The sequence below is a fragment of the Nothoprocta perdicaria genome, unplaced genomic scaffold (assembly GCF_003342845.1).
Source record: "Nothoprocta perdicaria isolate Ctin4 unplaced genomic scaffold, notPer1 scaffold_24, whole genome shotgun sequence".
NCBI classification, from domain to species: Eukaryota; Metazoa; Chordata; class Aves; order Tinamiformes; family Tinamidae; genus Nothoprocta; species Nothoprocta perdicaria.
Window position 1 is genome coordinate 3,062,045 of NW_020455466.1, and position 6,440 is coordinate 3,068,484.

The window sequence follows — 6,440 nt, forward strand, 5'->3', positions numbered from 1 at the left end:
GCTTTCACACAAGCTGGTTTTTATCAGTTTCAATAGTGAGATGTACAGGAAATGGCTGAATAGCATCCGCCTGAAAGAGGGCAATGAAGATTGCATAATGCATACTCACTTCCACCATGTAAAGGTATAGCGGAGAGAAATGTCTCTGCAAAATGAGAAATTGTCTTTTGGAATTTCTTAAACCTCTAGAGATCATCTAGTCCCTTGCACACACAGAGTCACCTAAAGCACGTGGCGCAGGATTACRTCCAAGTAGGTTTTGAAGATCTCCGGAGAAGGAGACTCCACAACCTCTCYGGGCAGCCTGTTCCTGGGCTCTGTCATCCTCACTGTTAAGATATTTTTCTTTAAGTTCCTGCGGAACTTTTCGTGCTTCAGTTTATGGCCWTTTCCTCTAGTTCTGTCACTGGCCACCACTGCAAAGAGRCCGGCCCCCTCCTCCTCACTCCATCCYTTGAGATATTTRTATGCACTAGATTTCTAGATGTAAATAGACATCTAGATGTAAATAGATGTAATAGATTTCTATTTCTAGATGTAAAAGGCAGTGATCTACCATACTTCTCTCGACAGTTTTCTTAAAATCACCTTTCAAGGCTATGAAAACAAAAATTTGCTAGAGACTTCCCTTCCTCATTGAAAGTATTCCCGTGAAGCTCTGAGGAGGTTGGGTTTTTTTCATTTCGTTGTTCAGCATGATGGATACCACTATCCTAACTCTTTCTCATAAAATTAATGCTCTCCTTTCCTAATTATGCAAGTCTGGGGTGAAATGAGTTTTTCTACTTCATTGATTTTAAATCCATGCCTAAGAAAAAGGAGAAATCTCTGACTTTATTGCCATATCCTGATTAATCATAACATTTGTACAGAAATGTTTGKTTTTTTTCATTTTAATTCCTTGAAAGTGCCATGTTGATGTAGTATTACAAAATCTTTTAATTACACATTAGCTAATCTTATAAAACTACTATTTGAGATAATTACTTTAAGAATTTGATTTTAATCCTATTTAACAACAGGTCAGATAGTACTATAATTGCAATTGTAGCTAATCCAGTGAAAATACCATATGAGAGCATTCAAAGATTTGTGAGTGTGTGTGCTGGCATTTTGACTGCCGCTCCATAGATGAACTTCATAATACTTGTGGTGACTGCATAGTATGAGAAATATGATTGCAGTTTATCAGAGGAACTGTATTTTCCTCTCACAGATAAAAATTACTTTTTATGTAACGTTATATCCTCAATTCCTACTATCTGAATGTTTACATCTTACTCTCTAAAAAATACAGGGATGTTATTTGTGTGACTGCTTATGATGGGCTATTTCTCTGAGAGAGAGTAGATAGCAAATAAAGAGAGACACTCTTAAAAAAACTTGAAAATTCCAGAGGAAAAATCAAGTTTCAATTTGCCAAGCCTTATGTTCTCTGTATTATGGTCTCCAGTTCACAAGTTGTTTCATGATGTGACAAGATCTGGTACTAAAGAACGACAGATTAGGCTGAAAGCAGAAGGGAAAGAATGTTTCTGTTTGGTTAGAGTGTCTCCATTTTGGGTAAGAAACAGTAAAAATAGCAGGACCTCACTTTGTTTGTACTCTCTGTTCCTGAGGAGAAATTCAGGCTGGAGAGACAGAAAAATCTCATATAATAATTTGATCCTTCATATGATTCTTTAGCATTAATTACTTTGTAAGAGAGGAACTAACTACATTGTGGGAAAGAGCTTGCACCTGAAAGATCAAGTCTGCCCAATGCAGACTCAGTTGCTTCCTTCTATGGCAAGTTTTTATGCAATGCTTAGGAAGTAATCACTGTCTGTGTTTGTTTTCTCCCTGCAGATAGCAAATTCCCAGGGAGCTTTTCAAGTGCTCTGACGCTTTGCTGGCCATCTACCTAATGTAGAAAAGATTAGTCACACTGYACTTTTTCTTTCTGGGCCTGACAGGAAGAAGTGAACTGTGCATCAGCTCCCTGATCATGCTTGTGGGTTTTGGTTTCTCTAAAAGMAAGCAAGCAAAAGAACAGTTTCTTTGTCTGCTCTTACAAAAATGAGGTGATTTAAAAATAATAATAATAGTCSTCCTTCCAAGCCCCATCTTCAAATGGGAGCCTCCGTTAAATCTAAAGCTCTCTGATCTTTCCCCAATATTGCCTCTTTTCAGTAATTCTAAAATMTCATCTAGATTTTATTTATCCTAAAAATGAGGCTTCCTTAAACTTAAAACTGATGTTACTATTCTTAGCATTTTTGACAAGTCTTTGTGGTCAAACATTATTTCTTTTTTTCATACTTTTTAAAGGTAAATATTCARTTRTTACTTGAATGATCATGGAAAAAAAATACCTGTACGTATAGCTGATTCTCCAATCACATCATATCTTACAGTAGGCTATATCCGTAGAACTAACAGAACAGCTAATCAGGTGCATACGTGTTAGTACCACCAAATCTTGGAAGATATTTTGTTTAAGCTCTCCCAGGTCCTGATTTCTAAAACAGAATAAGAAGCTGTTTATGTGAAGAAGTTTTTATTTTCTTTCTCCTTTCTTTCCAAGTGTTTTACTCTAAAACAACATTCTGTCCTTACAAAAAARAAAAAACATTTCCTTTCAATCAGCACACTTTTATCACTAGCAACAGTCAAACAACTGGAACTAGAGTGGAAAAAAATGACTTAACACTTGGAAGATTTAGAAAAAAAGGATTTGTTGCATTTTGTGACTGGGAGAGCATATTCATTCTGTCACTTCACAGGTGAGGACTGGGCTGAATTTGCGCTTACTGAGGTGAGCATTAAGTGTCTGCCTGCATTGCATATGACATTACAATGTGTCAGTCCAAAGAGAAAAATACACACAGAGATGTGACTAGAAGCAACAGACTCCAGGGAACAACTCACTAATTACAACTCAATATCAATATCCTGAAACTCTTTCAACACGGGGAAAATTTAGGCTTCATTAAAAAATTAAGTAAAGCCTACACAAATCCCTCGCCTAAGGCAGAGTCTTGCAATTGTTCATTAAAATCCTGAAATGCCAATAGGAACTGGTAGTAGGATAAACGTCGGGTAAATATTAACTCAAGGATGTTAAGCAATATAAAATATTATTAAAAGGAAAGGAAGAGTACACAAAAAATAAATGTCACTGAAAATGAGCAAAACATCAAAACATTATTTAATGTAACTTTATCAATTTCCCTAAGCCTTTCTTTCTTTTTTCTTTTTTTTTTTTTTTTTTGTAAAATTGTTACAGGAAATATTGCTTATATAAATAACCAATCAATATTTCAAAAATAAAAGTAATTTGATTTGATGATGCCTAWATAATAATAGACAGGGATAATATATTGGAGGGCTGATACAGCAGATTGATACAGCTGATATATTTTTAGTGGCTGATTTGAACACATGAGCGGCCATATTTATGCTCAAACCCAGAACATGTCGGTCAAGGAGGACATAGCATAAATTGTTTCTGGAGAAAAATCTAATATTAGGATAATATTCTATTTCTGTAGGGATTTCTACTATTCATGTAAATAAAGTGGCTGCATTTTGCATATTTTTTTCCTAATCACTAGTCAGAGGAGACCATATTTATATTGGAAAAGTATCACAGGTTATTATTTCAACTATTTACATTAAACTTGAAGAAAAAACAAGAACTCTGAAAAGTCAAAAGAAAAATGGTTAAAATTACTCATCCATAAAAGTGATACTAAGCAACTTAGAGTTATTAACTATTTGATGTGAGGAAATTTGAAGACTCAAAAGCGAGCTCTCTAACAGCAGCAGATGGAATCAGATTGCAAGCTGCAGTCTGAAAAGAAAGTCATCAGGCATAACAGCAGTTACAGCAGCTTTTACATTTTGGATTCCTCACAGTACTTTGATCCAGTACAACCAAGAACAAATCGATGTGCTTTCAGAAAGAAAGAGCCTTTCTGCTTGAAGAACCCATCTGCTTCCACGTCAGTGAGTGGCTGAGGTTTAGCAGTCACCTGTTAAGACCCAGCTGAGCTTTGCCTGGAGACTCTGCATGTGGCACTTCAYGCCAGAGAGTCAGGGCCAGCTCTGGTCCACAAGCAAGCTTATTAGACACCTCCATGCTTGTCTTTTAGTGTAGAACACTAACTAATTTGCTCTGAGATGTAGAGATTAAAATCTGCAGAGTTAAGTATTTCTCCTAAACAAGAGGAAAAAATTAACTTCAACAGTGCTGAACTCTAAAGCCATTARCTTGAGAAGAATTATCAGTGTAGATCAGTGTAGAATTGTCAAAATCCCTGCACAATAAATTATCTTTGGTACTTTTTTTTAAAGGCATTTTTTTTCCTAAAATGGCAACTAGAAGCTTAATCTGTTGGAAGGGCAAACTAGTGAGTTCAACAGAAATAAGAAACAGGATAAAGAACTGCATATAAAGAGTATAAAGGGTAAAATTTCCTGCAGTAGAGGAAATTAATGTGTCTAGATACCTTTGGATACTGGATTACCCTAAATATATTGGCCAAGTTCAGTCATAGATTTGAGCCTGCACAAACTAGGCTTTGCAGATTCACTCCAGACAATTCTTGTCTAAATTATTATTAAGAAGGAAACCCAGAGAGCTGCCTAGAGTGTTTTGACATTAGCATTTTAATTTGCATCAAAAGCATGTTCTTGAAGCAGATCCCTGGAGTTGTTCCTATGAAGCAGTGAGAGTGAGGTAGCAGTAAAATGACCAGAAATGTGTGTACTGTGGGATTTGGGTCCCCAGCATTAATGGTTTGGCTCAATAGACCAGTTCCCCCACATTACTTGGTAACACATATGCAGTCATGTTCCAGCCTCTGCCTGAAGGCAGTTTCAAAAGTGTCTGTCCTCACACCTAGGGTAGTAATTATTCTGAATCACAGAATTGAATCTTGGCCTAAGTTAGATCCGTTAGGAAAAATAAAGATCCATTTTATACTCAGTATTAAGTAGAGTAATTGCAGTAGTTTTTGTTTCTTGTGAATAATAGTGTTCATTTTGAATGAGGATTACGAATCACTTAACCAGCAGTCATTCAAGATTGACCTTTCATTAGCCTAAGCATCCTTCCTGAACGAATTTTGTTGAAATAGTTTGTGTCACACTCAGCAACTATCTGCCCTGGTATTTCCTTAACTAGGAGTAATGAGAATAACAAAATAACATTTGAAAATAAAGGAGTAGTTGCAAGAATATTTTGTTATTTGCATCTTTACCCATTTGATGACACATTGACATGTAAAAAATAGCAATAATCAAGCAATTATCTTGGCCCAGTTTAGTCTTCCATAACAAAAACATTTTTATAAGACTAATCTTAAAGAGATTGAAAGTGTTTAAAAGTGAGCTCATAAGAAAAACAAAATTGAGCAGTGGTTGCCTGAGTGCCCCTATTAATCATCCCTGCTGAAATCCGCTTAAGCTTTTCTGACGAAGGCATATATCTCAGTGGGAAATAATGATTTTTAGCTCCTTGCATTGCTAGAATCATTTAATGAGTTGTTAAAAGTCAGAGCCATTTATATTGAAATTTATTAATTACATAAAATACAGAAACAGCAATAAACCCAAACAGTATTTTCTTCAAACTCATAATGGCTTATAATAGACTTAGTTCATCTGTGAAAATTAATAATCAACTGCTGCCGTGGGTCTATTTTAAAGAAATGTTGAATGTTTTCCCTTTTCTACACATCCATCACACAAATGTTGTAAAGATGCTTAGAAATAATGAGCAGAAATGAAAATTATTCAAATTCTTTTTTTTTTCCAGCTATATATTGGAATTCAGATCTAAAACGGAGCTCCTAGGGCAGTGTATTGCAGGAATCACTGTAGATCACTATGGATCGTGCATTCATCTTTTGGTATCAAGGAGCAGCAGCAATTTCATCATCATTGTTGAAGYATTCCTTGAAAACATCCGGTTTTCACACTTTCACTTTTGAGTTGAGCTGTTGTTCTAGGCAATTAAAGAATCTCAATATATTGTGACAAGTCACTTCCACGATTCATTACCTCAGCTTTCCAACCTTTAGTTTCATGCATTTCACTTCCTGACTAAGTTTCTGAAGACAGAAATCTGTGTGTGCTCAGACCTATTTTTCAGCCCAGGAAATGGAAACATTTCAGATGACATTATACTTAATGACACAGAAGTGTTAATAAGATGCTATGAAATATAAAATCAAATTCACATAAAAACAAATTATCAATATTCAAAACAAATTCGAGGAACCAAAAACAACAGAGGTTTCTCAAGCCAAAATAGATGCTTTACTCACACCCAGAATTCTACCATCAATTGGAAACTTCATAGAGTACTCACTATACTTAGCAGCTACCCATTAGTGTATGTAATATTCCTAAGCAATTAATACAGCAATTCTGCATTTTTACAGCTTCAGTTT